This window comes from Protopterus annectens, chromosome 2.part0 (genome assembly GCF_019279795.1).
Source record: "Protopterus annectens isolate FY-2018-M chromosome 2.part0, PAN1.0, whole genome shotgun sequence".
In the NCBI taxonomy this organism is placed as follows: domain Eukaryota; kingdom Metazoa; phylum Chordata; order Ceratodontiformes; family Protopteridae; genus Protopterus; species Protopterus annectens.
This window is the reverse complement of record NC_056728.1, coordinates 1,995,952,576-1,995,972,919: the sequence shown is the minus strand read 5'-3', so window position 1 is coordinate 1,995,972,919 and position 20,344 is coordinate 1,995,952,576.

Below are 20,344 nucleotides of genomic sequence, written 5' to 3'. Positions count from 1 at the left end.
GGACCTACAAGATTACAACTCGGGGAACATTTTCAAAAGACAGTTAAACAAAACACATATGGAAGCTCTGCATACCTCTCAACCTGGAATCATCAAAAATCTGGACAAGGCCTATGAAAAATAGGTACAAATCTGTATGCTGATTAACATCTAATTTGCATACATACTTATGTAACCCCACCCACTCCGATGGAATTGTGGGATACCAACTTTCAAATGCAAACTGAAGAACAAACAACCAAAGTATGGCACCAGATTCCAATGTCCTATTACCTGGCTATTTCGCCCCATTTACCATAAAAACTAATGTGTGCATACTGCTTTACTTCTACAATCAATGATTAGGATTTTATTTTTACATTTTGCAGCACATCAATGCACAAACACTAACAGACATCTGATAAACAAAGCAATACTGTCTCACCATGAAAATAGACTTGGCATTAAAACTTCTCTGCCCTTGAAACTCACATTCATTGAAACAGCATTGAAACCCACACCACATACAAAGAAAATGCATCTGGCCAGCGGTGGATAAAGATTACCTTTGAGCTGTTTTCAAATCATTGGCCCATTGCACACAAAACAAGAAACATACATGTGTTCTTTTCTTTTATACACCTTCCTAAGTTATATTCCTTGTATAATACAGCACACTTGTTAGAGTGCATTTTAAATTTATTGTTTGAATGAACATTTTTCCAGTAGGCTGTACTGTAGGCAATGAAAAAAATGCATGAACCAGTAATTCCAAAACTGCACAATTCAGAACATTTCTGTCATAAAAAAATTCTACTTCCACACCCAAACTATAAACAGAATAACAGAATAACAGTAGTGTATGCCATAGGCATCTTGCACAGCTTCTCGCACTTATTCTCAAATAAAGCTTTTTTGGGGGGGGCAAAAGGTCAAAAAACCAGGGACACATTTTAAACATTGCTTGCATAATTTTGGAAAGTTGCTAGAATAAAATGCTGTGCTGTCACCATGCCTGTTACTGACAAGTCTTGAAACCAGAATCCTATATACTACAGTCAGTGCAACATACCGCTATGCTAAATCAGCCGTTTGAAAAATAGGAAGACTGAAACTTAATGGTTATCATTTAGTGAATTCAGTTCTCACTTCTCACTATAGCTCTCAGCCTCTTAGCACAAAAAACCTGGACAAACAACAAAGCCAATAACGGGGGAATATAAATTGCGTTTTCACCATAGCTCTCAACTTTTAGCACAAAAAAAATCTGGGCAAAGCTCAGAAATAGTAGTGGCTAAGGACTTTAGGCTCCTTTTACCCTGTACCAAAACTATAGGGTTTGAGCCCAAATACCTCTGGCCACCAGGTCATATTACATTGGGGGCATTTTCACACACAAAATATGGATTTATTTTATTTTTAAAAATAAGCAGGTCAAATATTTTTTTTTCTCATGTTCTAATGAGAAGATACATTTTGAAAAGCTTTCTGTTATGCATAAAGGTTATAAGGGGCACCAGTTGTGTGAAATGCATTATAACAGTTTTCTTAGAGCTATTCTCAGCCCTCTACCATAAACGTCAACGACAGGGCTTAAAAAATCAGGGACAGATGAACAGTGTTTTAGACAAAGCCTTAAAAGAAAAACATTTCTCACTGACTGAAAATGATGTGCATATGATAGAATACTTTCTGGAATTGTTAATTTTCCTTAGCAGAAACATATGTATTTAAAAACAGATGGCAGTTTTTCATGCAGAATAAGGGATGCCCTTAAAAATTAAATAAAGTGAGTTATGTTTTCAAGCTATTGCAAAGCCTGAATGGAATACAAACAGATCATGGCACTGAAAACATCATGCCCTTTTTGCTGTCTCCTGATCTATTGCTCTGGTGACATCAAAGCTTCAGAAGGACTGCTTTACAAGATCCTCATTTGCATATGAAGGTTTGTTTGAAATCCACAAGCCTGTGTCAAACTGCTCTGCTCTGTGACTGTTACTTAGCTGCACTATTATATATAACAACAAAGACATTAATGGCTAGAGAAAGGATAAATAGTGACATCATTCTATGACTTCTTCTGATATATTAGAAACCCTAAGTGTGAACACATAAACACAGAAACATATACTACCAGTTCACCTGGAGTGAATCTTACTCTATTGGAAGAGAATCCCTGTACCTCCAGCACAGAGAGGCTCTGCTCCAGACAATGCCTCTAACACTTTACACAAACTCCTATTTTTGTTTGTTGGATTGGGAGAATACTTATACATACCATAACAAAGGACAGTATATACATCCTGCCAAATTAGCAATTCCATTACAGAAAAATTAAAAAAATAAATCACAGCTATAATCCTCATAATTATAATGGACACCTTTATACCACATATATAGTTTGTGACCTTGCATTGCAGTATTAGAAACCATATTTCTAGATGTGCACAGACAGGAGATGTTTGGACAATAGTTAAAAACTTGTAGATAGAATATAACATAATTCACTGTATGCTCAAGAAAAACAGAAAGGGACTTTTACATAACTCAAGAGAGTAAAAAAATATAAAAGTATGTATGTTCCAATGAAAATAGGTTCAAGCACAAAGAAGAAAAACATGACTGATGGGGTAACTAAGCAGTGCAGAACTGGGCAGAATTGTTTCTTTTCAGTTAAAATGTAAGTGAAGAGAAAGGAAAGCTATAAAGAAGGATGTAAAACAAGTTTTTAACAAAGAAAGAAGTGAAATATACTTCAGATGTTTTGAACAAGGCATCAAGTAAAAAAGCAAACACTATACTTTCAAAAAATGGATATCAGTACAATGCAGAAATATTTATGCAAATTTGTGCATTTGTGCAAACACACACCTTTATTTCCTTACCTAATTCCCCAACCGAGTCAGAGTGCTTTATCCGTCCCACCCATGTTTACCCACTCGCACTGCCCGCTGCTTGGAAAAATAAAACCACTAGTACTGCTGCCTGTAATTCTCGTTGCTGCTATATTCCTGCTCACATCCAGCTTGGAAAAAAATAAAATAAGCATTACTGCCATTAGTGGTGCTGCCTGGTTCTCGCTACTGTATTCCCGCTCACAGCCAACCAGAAATAATGAGTTGAGCTCCTTGAGCTCATTTCCGACTGGCTGGTAGCCCTGATGGCACTGACGTCATAGCGGATGTGATGACATCAGCTCCGACAGCGCGATTTTTTAAAAAATTAAAAAAATGAAGCAAAAAAAATCGGAAATGAAAGGTTGCCAATCGGGGATCATGGCACCCCTTCATTTGGACCCCAAAACTCGGTAAATACCGAGTAATTCGGTATGGTTGGGAGGTATGAGGCTCTGGAGCCATTTCCACTTAGTGGAAAAGGCAAGTAAATGTTTTGTTTGCCTCTTTTGAAGTCAACAGTAATGCTGGGTAATCTGACTATGTAACTGGGGCTTTTCCTTCCATTCCACAGCCCCAACAGCCCAATTATATGCAGGAGAACTTCCAGAGTTACAACAGACCAGGAACCAACAATAATAATCCAAAATGAAGATATTTCCACAACAATAAGGAGGGACAGTACTTAAACAGTAAGAAAAGAAGATACCGACTATACTAATGTTTATAATGTAGTAAAATCATGTTACAAGTGGTGACAACTTGACTGTAAACTTTACAGGTAACCCTTTGTCTTGTACAGAATTATCAATATTACAGCGTTGGTTAAAATTTATTCCCACATCTCTGCACAATTATATGTCTGTAAAACTGAATTGTTTAAGCTGTCTAGGAAATTACATTTGTAGGATTATTTTGAAAATAGTAAGATTGTGTCTGAGGATGCCCCCTCCATTGGCACAGATGGAGAGGATGGGGAATGTAATTTTTTTCTCATGTAATTCATCAATGGATTCATATGATGACATTAATGCTTACTGTCTTTTAGATACTTCTGAGGTACCACATAGTAGTAATTTCATTCCCCCTTTTGTTAATAATACCATCCAAGAGTTTTCATATATGGTAAATTATGCTCTTGAGGTTAGTCTTAATATTTTTAAAAAAGAAAAAAACTAAAGTATGTTATAATTTGACTAAGGCTGAATGGAATGCATTGCAATGTCTTAGTACTAGGGGGGATATTGTTATCAAGCCCTCAGACAAATGTCAAAAAATAGTTGTGTTGCACTATATGCAATATTTCAATATGTGTATGGATCATCTTTCTGACAGTAATGTATGTTGTGTGACTAGTGAACAGGAATATTATGCAGCTATAGACAGCTTTAAAGACTTGTTACATAAGGGTTACAGACTTGGCTACTTTTCCAGGCAAGATATGGAAATTAAATTTAAAGGGGAAGGCAGTTGTTTGGCAAAATTTTCCTGCCTGCCAAAAATCCATCAGAAAGTTTTTCCCCTTCTGGAAGGCTGATTATGGCAGCTGAGAATTATTTTTTACATAATGTGGGTCTATTTCTTCATACTTATTTGTTTAGGTATGTTGCTGGGTTAGACTCTTATGTAAGAGATTCTTTTCATTTCCTGAAAAATATTGAGTCTGTCACTTGTCAAGAAGTTTTTTTCTGGCTGGTTCTTGATGTCAAGAGCCTTTATGTGAGTATTACACATCACATGGGATTTGAAGCGCTTAGGTTTTTCCTAGACACTAGCCTGGTTAGTACTTTTGTTATAGAACGGTTATATTTTAGTTTAACCCATAAAGTTTTTGAATATAACAACTGCATCTATCAACAGATGCAAGGTACCCAATGACTGCATCTTTTGCACCCATGTATGCTAATTTGGTAATGGGTAAATTTGAGAGAGTTTCTTTATAAGTTAGAGTTTTTTTTAGTAATTATGTTGTTCTTTTTAATAGATTTATTGATTATTTATTTTTTTTATATAAGGGCAGTGAATGGCTAGTGGATTCTTTTGTAGCTTCTCTTCAGGAAAACCGTTTTGGTTTACAATTTGATGGTGTACAAAAAGGCTTTTCTGTTGTTTTTTTTTTTTTTTTTTAGATTTGGAACTAAATATTGTTGATAATTTGATTGTTACAATGATTCACAGAAAAATTGATGATGGTACTCATTTGTTAGATAGAAACAGCTGCTATGCCCCCATATTTTAAAGGCTTTGCCTTATAACGAGTTACTCAGAATAAATAGGCCGTGTGATAACATTCAGTCTCTCAAGGAAGAGATTTTTTATTCTTGTATAGCCTTTAAACAAAGGGGTTATAGCAATGAATTATATATTAATTCTTTGAATAAATTGTTGTGCTTGAGAAGGGATACCACTAGTGTGGTTAATGTTCCAGATGATATGAAGTCTCTGAATAGATATAGGATTCATGCAGGGGATATTAGTGATAAAAAGATATATTTTGTCACTGCTTATAATATTTATAGTGCTGAGTTAGTAAAAATCTTAAGATACTACTGGCCATACTTATATAAGGGGAAGTCTGTGATTAAGAATATACCTGACTCCTTTACTGCCTCCTTTAAGAGAGCCAGAAAAATAAAAGACATGGTTGTTCATAATTTGTTTTCTATGCCTACTGAAATTTTAACTATTTCTTTACAAAATTCTGGTACATTCCCCTGTGGTAAATGTTCTATTTGTATTCACGTGGTCAGGACTTTTGATAAAATAAATGGCATTTTTTTCAGCCTAGGGCTATATTCTCCTGTGTGTCTAAGGGAGTGGTTTACTGTCTCTCATGCTCTTGTGGTTTCTTCTATGTAGGAGAAATCAAATGAATGTTTAAAATCAGAGTACAAGAGCATGTTAGAAACATTAAGAATCAAAACTTGTGTAGTCCTGTGACATCACATTTTTATGCACTACAGTTGGGGTCTTGTACCAGTTTAAAATCATGTATTTTTTAGAACAAGTTTTGATTAAGGATGATGTTGCACTTAAAAACAAACTGTTATATAAAGAAGCACTCTGTATTTTAAAGTTTGGCACTTTGGTGCCTTGTGGTTTAAACAAAGAACTGGATTGGAAGGCTTTTCTGCACTAACTGTTAATTATCAGTTTGTGTTTAATTGTTTTAGTTAATTGATTAATGATGTAATATTTGTTATGTAAGTGTAGCTTGTGCTACTGTAATGTTAACTCTGTGAAAGTCTTGCTAGCCGTGGCACTGGATTATTAAACAATTTTGGATTTTATGCTTCTGCATTTGGAGTTTTTTGCTTTCTTTGTGTTTTTTTATGAATATTAGTATATATTGAACTTCAACAGTAATAACTATTTTCTTTAATCCCATTTTATAACCATATTATTATTATTATTATTATTATTATTATTATTATTATTATTATTATTATCATTATTATTATTATTATCATTAATAAAAAAAGTTAGGTATCTTTATTATTGACCATTTTGAAATCATGAGTATTATCAGCAGAAATATTTTTTTCACATTTGTACCTAATATATTTCAACCAGTGGGGTTCCATGTAAAAACAGTGCCATTATTTCCTTACCCAATATCAATAATCATGACCAGTGATCTTAATTTATTTATGTATTTATTTATTGTGTGTGTGTGTGTGTGTGTGTGTGTGTGTGTGTGTGTGTGTGTGTGTGTGTGTGAGAGAGAGAGAGAGACCGAGTGTGTTTAACTGAAAATTTACCATTAAGCAATTTGCTGTTTTACTTCCTCCTGCTACAAACTAAACTTGCTGTGTCCTATACACATATTACATGCAGACATATACCAAAACATTTCTCTATTAAGTTTTCTCAAACAGCAATTGAAATAAGGTTAATTAGAAATTGGCACTGAAAACTGCGGTTGTGCATGCAGTGACAAGTTGACCTGAGTTAAGCAGGCCATGCTGATTAATACAGCTGAGCCCCTTTATTTGTATCTGGTCCTGTTCTATTAGCTTAAATAAGGCTTTTCTGTCTTTGGTTAAAACCAAGACTATGGACTTGCATTATGCATAGCACCCTATGACAGCCCAGAACAACTTAAAGGATCAACAGTTTTGAATTCACTTAAGCTATAATTCTAACTCTTTAAGCATCAACAGTTCCCAAATAATTATACTACCACTGTCTAAGGAGAAACCAAAGCAAATGCACATTTAATGTGGACCTGAGATAACCTTCAGCAACAGAAATTTAGCTTTTCATCTCATTGTTCAGATCAGAAGTGCAATACTTACACTATTTCCCAAATATTCAAAGGGCAGTTAAGTAAGGAATTTGATGTGACTTCTTGCCATACTGCCTTCTGTTCCAGCTGGGGAACCGGTTAGCCTCTACCTGCCTCAGAAAAGATGACATTTTATTTCCTCAGGCACTGCATCACCAGGAATTTAGATTCATTTCACTTGCAAAATTGACAAGAAACCTTCAGATACAACATTTTAAATTCCATTGACATATCCAGCATGTACTTCTTCTTCTCCTATGTCCCCTAGCATGCATCAGTGGTGTACTAACACCCACCGTCTCTCATTTCTCTCTTTGCTTTTCAAATTAATTAAATAATGGGTTAATTGTTATCATGTAGAACCATTTTGCTTTTCTAGAGTCTACCTTAACTTATCCTTGGGAAATAAAACAAGACTTTGGTCTCAGTAAGTTAAGTAATCCACAAAAGGCACAAACGCTAACTGCCACGTATATCAAAATAATGATGCTTCCAAACCAAGATGTAGCAATTATTTCATTTAACTATTAATGAGCTTACTACATTGGCAGATCGCTTGATTAATTTCATTGTGGACATTATGGACTTGTATATCTTGAAGGTTAATATTTTCACGAGGTTCATCGGGTTACTATGGTTGCTAGTTATGCAACCTTTTATGCAAACTTGGTCATGTACAGCTGGGGAAAGCTTTTTGTTTTAGGATCTGAATATCACCAATACTGGCATGCATATTTTTGTTATTTGGATTATATTTTTATATTTTGGAATGACGTGAACAATGTGGCAGATGGATTTTTTTTCTTATATTAATAATACGTTGTCCTTTTTAAAGTTTACACATCAACATTTAGTAGATACTGTTGACTGCTTAGATCTCACAATCTATAAGGACACATCTAAAATATGTTACCTCAGTTTTAATAGCTGTCACCCAAGATACTTTAAGGAAAATATCTTTAAGGATCAGCTAGTTAGGCTAGCTAGAATGTGTTCATATTTTGATAATTTTATCATTGAGATAGATAAGTTATTACATTTGTATTTAGACAGGAATTATCCATTTAGATTTCTTAACTAAGTTACATGACAATGTATCATAAGGATGGAGCACTAAATATACACCCCTTTTAGGGGCAGAGTATGATGTCACAGTATTTCAAAAGCCTCAGTTATAAAATCAGGATAAGGACTCCTTTTCTAATACATTGATATTCACATACAATTCTTCCTCTTGGATGGTTAAACTATTATAAGTAGCAACTGGAACATTTTTAAAGCCAATCAAGTTTATAAGACCTTGAGTGAGACACCAAAATTTGTATACAAAACAGAGACGAATTTTAAGAATCATTTGGAGTACCCACCTAGCACCTCTATAGTTAAGAGTTCTAAAGGTACATAGAGACGTGATGCCTGTAGTCAGTGTGCTTAAGTCATAGAACACGAGTCCATCACTTGACTTCATTAGCCTTTAAAGTCCAGCTTGCATTTGGGAACTGTGTTTCTAAGGGGGTTAGCTACATTGCTCTATGTTTGGGTTGTTCTAGTTTTTTATGTAGGGAAAAATGGAAAGACAGTTTTGGAAAAGAATATATGAATATCTATATGCTATTTCTGTGTGCTGTCTCAATAATACATTGTTTAAACACATACAGGTGTGTGACAACTCCTCAAACTTTTGTTTTGGTTTATTGAAAGTTGTCCCACATAATATCTATGGGGGTTCCTGGAAAACAAATATGGAATAGACTTTCCATACATGTCAAACAGAGCACCTCACTGGCCCTCATCAAAAGAAATCTTGGTGAGTGGATGGGAAATAGAAAATTCACCTCGGGGATCACTCCAGTGGCTATACTCGACAAAGGCACTGGGAACTAAGGTCAGGTGGCACAATGCCAGTGTAATCCTATGGGTTCGGTTTGTAAAGGCTCCAGGGCCATCGACCTAGTACACACCTATGAACCTATGACCCTATAAAGAACTTGTTTGGCAAAAAAGGCTTAATGCACCAACCAAACATGGACTAAATGAACATGTCTCTGTTGTCCCAGTTCTCAAACTTAGAGCTGCTAAATTATAAATTAAGTTCTAGTTTTACATTCTATTACGGTTTACTATTTTATTATATGGTATGATGCCTTTTATTGTATATACAAATGTGTTTTTTTATGTATGAATTTTTCTATATATGTAATTTTGTAACTTTTTTATCTTTATTTTAGATCATGTGTTTTTACTAACATATTCATGCACTATAATTTTAATTGGATGGTTTTCAATTCACTTCTGTCACATGATCATTTTAAGAGTGTATTTAAGTTAGTTTTATGTTTATTTTACTACTCAGAAGAATTCCTGTGATTTTATGGACGACAGTGCTTAACCTTTATATAGTTTACCAATAACTGATGAGTGGGTATAGTATATTTATGATTTACCCATGGCTGTTGTGGTTTAATCACAAGGGCAAAGCTCCAGTGGTGAAACAATGGCAACCGTGGATAAATCTTCAATATACCCACACTGATGAGTTGGTTTCTGCTATTATACAATGACATTTTTTAAGAAGGAAATTACTTTTCTTAAATATTGTCTTTCTACAACTTTGATGTAGTGTTCTTCCACATTGTTTTTGCATTCTTCTGCTTTGTTGATGTTAATGTACTGCAGATGCATATGGGAATTACATTCCCATACTTAAACAGTACAGTAGTGCTTTGGAAAGCAAATGCCAGAGAAAGGAAGATCCCCGTTGATTTTTTTTTTTTTTTTTTGGAAAAAAAAACCTGTGAAATCTGGACAGTTTATAAATATGAGACAGTCAGGGCAAAACTTCAAGGAAAATTAGGTACCTTTCTTTAGTTTTGCATAATGTACCTGATTTTCCTTGTATTTTCTCTGCCCTCCGTACATACCTCTTGACTCTTAGCTCAAGAAAACTGCAAAGCCTTAAATAAGGGGAACAAAGGTCCCTTAAGTAAATGTTGCACCTATAAACTTAGAAAACTGCTAGAATAACAAGATTTATGCTATCAGGCTTTGAGTTCCTTACCATATATTGAAAGTCTAGTCGGACTTCAGAGGCCATACATTTTTTTTATTGGTATATGGTCAATTTTACAATGAGCATGCTGGTTTGACTGACCAATCAGTGGGCACGTTTTTGCATACTAATGAGCTATCTTGTATAAGCTGTGCTTTATGTATGCTGGACATGATTAAAAAAGTTCTTGTATATCACTTTGGACTGCGTTTCTCTGTGGTGGACATTATTTTTCACTTCATTTATATTGGACACTGTATGCTGGTTCTACTCTACATGACATTTACTGTAACATTCTAATGAAAAAAAAGTCAGGGCGTGGCTAAGATGTCAGAGTGAGTGCAGCAGTTTTTTGTTGCTCTGTCTATAAGTTTTATTTCTGACAGGATTTATTTGGAATTTTTCGAAATACATTGGGAAAACCTACCTACAAATATTCCTGTGGAAGGATTACCTGAGGAAGAAAAAGTAACATTTTTCAGTGAATTTTCTCACAAAATTCCTGTCAGAATACTAGCAGCTGTATAAAATATGAGTCATTCAAAGTCCTCAGTTCAAGACAGTTCTATGAAAAAAGAACTGCAGACCATAATTACAAGTATACAGGACCTTTCTACCAAAATGGATAATCTAGAAAGCATTATGGAAAATATGAAAAAAGAGAGTAAAAAGCAAATTCAAGATTTAAAGGAAATGATTTCAAAGCACTCGGATCAAATAACCAACATAGAAGAATCTCTAACTGACATAGATGGAAGGCAGCTAGAGAATGACAGTCAAATAAATTTCTTATTGAAGCAAAACAACTTATTAACTAAGAAAGTGGAAGATTTGGAGTCAAGGTCAAGGAGGAACAACATTAGAATTTATGGAGTTCCTGAAAAGACAGAGGGGAATAATATGATTCTTTTCCTGAATAATTGGTTGCCTAAAGTGCTAAACCTCCCGGTCACTTTCTTACTGAATTGAAAGGGCTCATAGGTCTTTATCAGATCCTTCTGTATCACAAAATCCAACTTCAGAAAGATCCATTATAGTTAAGTTTTTGTCAACACAGGATAAAGATCTGGTGTTAAAAACTGCCTGGATGAAGAGCCCCATTCAAGAAAATGGAAGATTTATTAGATTTGATAATGACTATACATCTGTAACAATAGCAAAAAGGAAAGTGAGTATTCCCCTCATTAAAGATCTTAAGAAAGTTGAAATAACACAAGCACTCAGGTCACTCCAAGGCAAGTACAAATATGACTCGGTCATTGTCCATACTGGTGTGAATGACCTGAGACGTACCTCCCTGGACTACATGAAAAGAGACATAGAGGAGCTCTCTGAGCATGTAGCCCAGGCTGGTATGACCCTGACCTTGAGTAGCATCTTACTCTCACAAAGAATGATGCCACAATATGAAGGCAAGATGATCATTTTCAACAATTGGCTTAAGTATTGGTGTCATTCAAAGGGGATCCAATGCCTGTCAGCCTGGGATGACATGCTCGACAAGCCACGATGCTTCGCTAGGGATGGCTTGCACCTGTCACCCCTGGGCTTTCGGATATTGGCAAAGGCTCTTGCTTCCCCCATAGCACCTTTTTTAGGCAAGGCTCAAAAGACAAACCCACCCCCATAGGTATCACAAGGGATAAGAAACTAACAGTAATGTTACTCAATGCCAGAAGTCTAAACCTCAAGATACACGCACTCAAAACTCTCCTTAGCATGGAGAACATCCATATCTCTGCAGTAACAGAAACCTGGTTCAAGGCTCCCGAGAGCACCCCAGCACTACCAGGTTATACCTCATACCATGCTTTTCGGCCCCAAAACTTGGACCGAAACACAAAAGGAGGGGGGAGTATCAATATTCATCAAAGATACCCACACCTCCAGGTTGGTGGCACAGCACGAAGCATCAGAGACTATCCATGTGCAACTAACAGTGGGTAAAACTGCCTTCCAGTTTATAGCCTGCTACAGACCACCCTCCCAAACCCAGGAACCCCACTCGGCCTTTCTGAGAACACTGGAAAATATGAAGGTCTCTCCAAACACCATTATAGTGGGTGACTTCAACTACCCAAATATAGACTGGGAGCATTACTCTAGCTCCAACACCCTAGCCCAAAGGTTCCTAGAATTTATAAACTCAAATGCTATGGAACAACTTGTTACCACTCCCACAAGAGAGGAAAACATACTGGACCTGATCATCACCAACATGGGGACTTTATGCTCCAGACCAGAAGTGTATCCCTCACTGGTAAGATCAGACCATAAACTAATCTCACTGGATATTCACATCCCGACCCCACCCCCTGCCCAGAATACCACAGTGAAAAACTTCTCTAAAGCAAATTACACACTCCTCACAACCAAGGTGGAATCCTTGAAAGCCCCCCGAGCCTGTGGAAAATACGGCCCAGACCACAGAATCCTTTATAAATGCATTCTACGAACACCTTCAGGAATGCATGGATCATGCAATCCCAAATAAAACCAAGACCCAATCCTCCAAAGGCAGACATCCTGTCTGGTGGACCCCAGCCATAAACAAGCTATGCAATAGAAGGAGGAAGCTACTACAGAGCAAAATCCCAAAAAGGGAAGGCATCTCTGATCAGTATTAGCAAAAAACTATGGGCACTCATAAAATCGTCTTAGGCCAGCTTCGAGAGAAAAATTGCACAGGACACTAAGGATAATCACAAGGCTTTCTTTAGTTATGTTAGGAACCTGGGTGGGAATTTCCAGATATGCTCAGAATTAGTCCAAAATGACAAAAAATACATCGAACCCACAGACATTGCCAACATCCTAGCTGACAGGTTCAGTGCAAACTTCTCCCCCCCTCCCCACCAAAAGGGCAAATATCTATCCTAACAGGGTGCTGCCCCCTGACATCTCAGATGCTCAGGTAAGAGCCGCCCTCTCCAAAGCAAAAAACCCAGCATCAATGGGACCAGATGGCGTCCCCGGGCTGCATCCTACATGAACTCCAAGAAGAGCTAAACCCAAATATAAAACTACTGTTCAGTCTCAGCCTTACTACAGGATATGTACCCAAAGAGTGGCGTGCAGCAACAGTGGTCCCTCTCCACAAAGGTGGTGCCTCAACGGATCCTGGAAACTATCGCCCCATAAGCCTGACTAGCTTGGTCTGAAAAGCTATGGAAAGGATCATCATGGACCTCATAAATAAAGATATTGGGGACCTACAGACACTGGATCCTACCCAGTTCGGCTTTGTTAAGGGCAGATCCTGCCTCTTAAACCTGGTCGATTTCTTTGAAACAGTCGCCAAGGCCATTGACGAGGTGAAGGTGGTCCACACAGCCTACCTGGACCTCGCAAAAGCCTTCAATACAATACCCCACCCGGGCATTATAGATAAGCTCACCAGCTTAAATATAAACCCCTATGTCACTAGATGGGTTGCAAACTGGCTCAAGGACAGAACCCACATGGTTAGAATTGCTGGAGCCATGTCAGACTCCAAAACAGTTACAAGTGGTGTCCCACAAGGCTCAGTCCTGGGACCTCTCTTGTTCGGTATATATTTCTCAGAGGTACAGGCCAACACAGAAGGATTGTGGCTGACCAAGTTCACAGATGACTGCATACTGGGCACCATAATTGACTCTCCAGCCGACACAAGCATCCTCCAAAAGGGCCTCATAGAAACAGACAACTGGTGCCAGAGCCATGGCCTCAAGCTAAATGCCAAAAAGTGTATAGTCATCCCCTTTGGCAAAAACAAAGTGCCCACAAATTACCACATAGGTGGTAATCCATTAAGTACAGAAGAGGTAATTAGGGACCTGGGGACTCAAGTTGATAGCAATCTCTCATTTGACAACCACGTGGCCAAAGTGGTTAGAAAAACATTTTATATAGCCCACCTAATCATGAAGGGATTCACATCTAGATCAGGGGAGGTCATCGTGCCTCTTTAATCATCCCTCATCAGGCCCATAATTGAGTACAATGCCCCTTTTGGGATGTACCTTACCAGACACCTGCAGCAACTGGAAAGACCCCAAAAGTACCTCACCAAGAGGATCAAAGAGCTCAAACAGATGCCATATGCTGCCCGGTTAAAGAAACTCCAGCTCTACTCAGTGGCATACCGCCTGCTCAGAGGCGATCTGTGCCTGATGTATAAAGCCATGTCCAACCTGGAATTAATAGACATGCTGCACCTCAGAAAATCCAAATCCCATCGAGCTACACGCTCGAGAGACTTGAACCTCAGCACTGAAATAAATAGGACATGCTGGAGGGACAGATTCATAACCCAGAGGCTCCCTTCACTCTGGAATAAAATCCCAGTCCAGGTTAGGCAGAGTCCCTCATTGACTCTCTTCAAGAGGAATCTTGATGAGTAGATGGGAGATCATAGGTTTACCCCAGGTATGACTTCTGTGTCACTGTTAGACAGAGGCACAGTATACTGACCTCGAAAAAGGGCATAGCAAAATTAATTTAGAATGGGTGGCGAAAGCCAAACACACTCTGGCTAGGCTTATAAATGCCCTAGGGCAGATAACCTAGTATGAACCTATGAACCTATGAAATAAAAGCTCAAATACTCTTCCCTGCTAGATTAAAAGTCACACTTCCAGATGGTCAAAAAATCTTTAATAATATTGAAGAAGCAACATATTTTGTCAAAAAACATAATCTACTAGACAAAATTGAAAATATGGAACATTCTACTCCAAGCCTAAAGAGAGAAGCTACTAATGGCAAACTAACAGCAAATGATAAGTCCACAAAAAACTTAAATAGAAGTAAAACATAAGCTTCTAATTTCCTGAGGTTATTCTCCCTTGGAATAGGATAAATAGTGCAAATATGAGGTAAGATTTTAATATAAATATTTACAACTATATATAACTAACCCTTCTTCCTTTTTTATATTAATTACTCTTATTATTATATAGATAATTACTTTCTGCCGTTTCTCCTCCCTCCGCTATGAAGTTTTTATCCCCTATATAGATTATAATATAAATAAAAACAAATGGCTTATAAGCACATAAGATCTTGTCATAATCTTACAAGATCGTGATTTAATGCTATATTTTAAATTAGTGGTGTGCTCTGTGCCGTCAGAATAATATTAAACTGTTGTTTAAAAATAGTTTATGTGTCTTTGTTCTGTAACCATAATACATTAAATAGAGTGGCAGTAGCTTTAAATGCTAAACGGGGTTGTGGGCACTTATACAGTCTGATAGGAAGCTTTGTGGGCTTTAGATTGATTAAATTTTCTTTGTAGGTATTAAAATAATTATGATGGATGTTCTGGGGAGAGAGAGTGCTTCAAAATAAGTGCAGTCTGTGGTTTTAAAAAAGATGCATAGTGCTACCCTGTTTAACTTGTTTTTTTCTATTTTACATGCTTTTTTGCAACCCACGAGCGCACGAAAGCTAGGAAAGCCAAAAATAACTGAAAAATGTCATAACTGCCTCGTGTATGCAGTTCATTTTTGAATGCAAAGCCTCAAGAGAACTAAATCACAAGCTATTCATTGATCTGTGGTTTTGAGACTGGCGCTCTTTGTAAAAACTTCTAGTGATGACATAATTGTACTCTGAGCCCCGGTCGCACATAAGAAACAACTGCGACAGGGGATAGGATGCAGCAAGGAAGTTTTGCTGCTGAGACATTCAAAATATTCTTCAAAGTAGTTTCTTGACTGTGAGTTTATAATTTCCTAACAAAATGAATGTTTACTATTTCTTCTTTCTTCTTGATGCCGGAGACTAGATCTAATAACATAAACGCTGGAAACTGTTGTAGTTGTAGTTAAATTCAGTATTCAAGGCACAATTATCACTCATGCTTCCTAGCACTGTTTTGAATTGCTTTGTTTTCTAAACTTATTGACAGTGTGAGATACATGTTTAGTCCTAAGGTGAATTCTGGTTAATTGTATGTAGAAATAAAATAACTTGCAAATGAAGAGTAAATTACACATGAAAAGAAAATTAGCATTTCTCTATACATCACACAGACGCTTTAGTTACAATGCAGCTTCACCAGATATTTAATGCTAGATAAATACAGCTGACTGAAGGGAAAGTTGCAAAACATTAAAATAGAGCATCCCTTTATAAGTTGCAGATAGATTTTAAAAAAGAAAAAAGGGGGAAGGTGTAATATTGTCACGTGTTAATAAGCTGAGATAAATATAGTTACCTGATATATGAACATCTAAATGTGCTAAATAAAAAAGAAACTGTAAAGAGAACATTGGTATTTCTTCATAAGTCACTTTTGGCGAATCATATTTGAGAGTTCCTTCATATATGTGTTATATATCTCACCCAAAAAAATCCTGGTTTAAACATCTTTTTTCATGTGAGCACTGATACATTAGGAATGTTATTTGGATAATAGAAAATTGTGTATTATTTTCAAGGGAACTTTGCATTTAGGCATTCCTAAAATATACGGTAAAGTAAGCTGATCGCATAGCCCACATAGTACTAATAATGGATTTTAAGCAAGTACTTAATACAACAGTAAGTGTTGAATAAACAAAACAAAAAAGCTGTTTTGGGAATAACACATATCCAGTTACTTCAAAGCAGCAAATACTTGTACTATCTGATCATTATATTGAAGATGTTATCTTATAATCAATAACTAGTATAAGCAATGTTGATTTATTCTCTTGCCAATAGTTGTGATATTGACAACAATGACGACTTGAATTAATACATTTTTGAAATATCAATATTAGAAATTTGTATAAATGGCTTATTATTGGAACAAATGGGGATAAATGAAATGGAGAAGGGTGTTTGAATAAAGTACGTTTACCACATTTAAATTAGCTTAAAATGCTCAAAATAGTTTAATATTACAGATTTCAAAATATTGGTCATACTTTGCTTAGACCATACATATATAGCCCATAAACAAATGTATAGAAGGAATAGTCGAGAGGAGAATGGGTGATAGAAGAAAAATGGAGAGGGTTTCTATGCCTTAAATATATAAATATATATTCAATATACAGTATCATTTCAAATCCACTCTTTATTCATAATTTAATTTGTATTAGGAAAATAATATCTTTTTTCATCGTAATGAAAGACTCTGATTTCTTATATTGCTTTTGAAGTCAAGCTTACATATGCTGGTTTATGAGAACATAATCCTGTTACTCTAAAATAGAGATGTTTGTCAAACATGAATATTTATTGCATGACTATTTTATTTGTAATTTGTAAAATACTTAATATTCTATCATATGTCTTGAAATGTTTTGCACTTCAATAACTAAACATAATGTTACATAATATTGAATAAGTTTAACTGTATACCTAAATATTAGAGGGCAGAAGCAACAATATAAAGGTTGACTGGTTGTAGGACTGTTAGTGGTGGTGGCTAAGATGATGCTTTCATCAAGCCAGGAAATTAGGTTTCCATGTTTAGCTTTGTATATAGTTATATATGTTATGATTTTCTTATTAATTTCTATTTACCTGCTCATAACTAAATTCAGTAGATATATTTGTATCATTCTAAATGTTCTCTTAAAAATGTATGTCTTTAAATGTCAATGGCCTTAATAATCCTGTGAAAAGAGGGAGTATAGTTAGATACTTGAAATTGAATAAAGTAGATATAGTTTTTTTACAGGAAACACATATTGTCGACAGGGATATAGATACATTATCTTTTAATGGTCCTTGTAGAATCCCACTACCAAACTAAGAGAAGAGGCATGATGATACTATGGAGAAAAACATTACCAATGCCTAAAGTCATTGATACTTACTCAGACAAGAATGGCATGTTATGCCTGGCAGTTCTGGAGATAAACAAAAGATATGTAACTCTTGTAAATTCTTACTGGATACCTGGTTTTGGAGCAGTTACAGCAACAAATCATTTAGAGATAATAATTTCCAAATCCAAAGGAGAAATAATACATGCAGGAGATTTCAATTGCCTTCTCACTGAAAAAGATCCTACTAAAAATGGTACATTTAGAATTTCCCCTGCAGCTAAAAAGTTAAAGAATTTTATTAATGTATTATGTCTTTGGGATATATATGATTTAAAAGAAACACACTCGCTAGAATGCACCCATTATTCATATAGGTATGGTACACAAACAACAATTGATAAAGTACTAGTTACAAACAATATATTTTCTAAGGTACAAGAAGTGTTAATTAGTTCATGCCCATTGTCAGATAATAATGCCTTATTTTTTAAGGTCAATATCATGCTTAAAGACTTAATAACGTGGCAAAGATTACTTGTCTACATTACTACACTTAATAGATTTAAAGAGTGGCTTCTTGGTGAAATAAAATGTTTTTTAGACATCAATGATAATAATGAAACTTCAAAGGTTATACGTTGGGATTCACTAAAATCTTATTAAGATTAAGATCAAAAATTGGTATCTAAACAAAAAAAAACAATGGGAAAATGAATTAACACAAATACAACTAAACATAGATGGAATAAAGAAAAGTTTAAGCACCAAGGACATAAAAACTAATTCTGAACTTAAAACTTTAAATACTAGATATGCAGAAATTGTAAATCATAAAGTGTCAATAAATCTAGAAAAAATCAAAATTCAATCCTATTCAGTGAACCCCAAAAATGTACATAGGTTGGCAGTCAAAGCAAAAAATTTAGCTAGACTAAGTCATATAAAAGAAATCACTGATAATACAGGAGTTAAAACAAGTCATGTAACGGAACACAAAGAAATTCTGGAGGTCTTCAGAGTATATTATGAGAAGGTAAATAATACAAATAGTGACTCTGCAGACAATATGCTTAAGTGTAATTTTTTGAATGAAAATATCAACAAAAGAGTAACAAAGGAACAAAATGCTAATTTGCTTAAACCAATAATGTTAAAAGAAATTAAAGAATGTATTCATAATGTTAAAAACAATAAGGCCCCTGGATTAGATGGGATTATAGGAGAAATATATAAGTTGTTTCCAGAAGACACCTTAAAGACTTTGCAGGCAGCTTTTGAAGAATTTAGGAAAAATAAAAATATCTTTCCTTCATGATAGTATAATATAATATCTCCCATTCTAAAGCAAGATAAAGACCCTAAATTAGTATCATCATATCGACCTATATCTCTGATAAATGTAGATTATTACGTTTTTACCTCCATACTTACTAAAAGATTGAATCAATTCATCCCCAAAATAATAGCAGATGATCAAACGGGATTTGTTTTGAATAGGAAAGTTCAGGACAATGGCATCAGACTTTTAACCTTAATAGATGTTGCAAATAAAAAGAAAAAAGAATTATCAATTATTAGTTTAGACATAGAGAAGGTATTTGATTCTTTATCTTGGTCATACCTATTTAAAGTCTTGGAAACATTTAATTTCTCCACAGATTTCATAGAACCAATAAATAACTTATATAAAAACTCTTTGTCATATATCAAAATTGGGGCCTTTTTATCTAACAAAATTCAAATACTAAAAGGAACTAAGCAAGGCTGTCCTCTGTCACCTTCGTTATTTGCATTGTCAGTAGAACCGTTTGCAAATTACATAAGAAATAATAACAACATAAATAACTTTATGGTTAATTCAAATTATGCCTCTAAAATACAGTTATTTGCTGACGATATAATATTAACCATAGAAAATTTAGACTCTTCAATAAGGCATATTACAACAGCTGTAGGACATTTTGAAAAACTTTCATGTCTAAAATTCAACAGCACTAAATCTGAAACATTATTGGTAAATAAAAAAAGTAAGTTCTGAATGGAGAAAACACCGTAATTTTAGTTGGGGGAATAACACTCTTAAATATTTAAATATATATATATATATATATATATATATATATATATATATATATATATATATATATATCACCTAATTGGAAAGAAATTATACAAGTCAATTATAGAAATTTGTTAGGTATAATCAAACAATATATAAACAAATGGAGTAAAATGTTCTTTACTTTTGAAGAAAAGCTAACATTAATAAAAATGTGTATTCTTCCTAAAATTTTGTTTCTTATTCAAACAATAATTATTAGCCCTCCAAAAAAAATAATACAACAGCTCAACTCACTTCTAATTAAGTTTTGATGGTTCC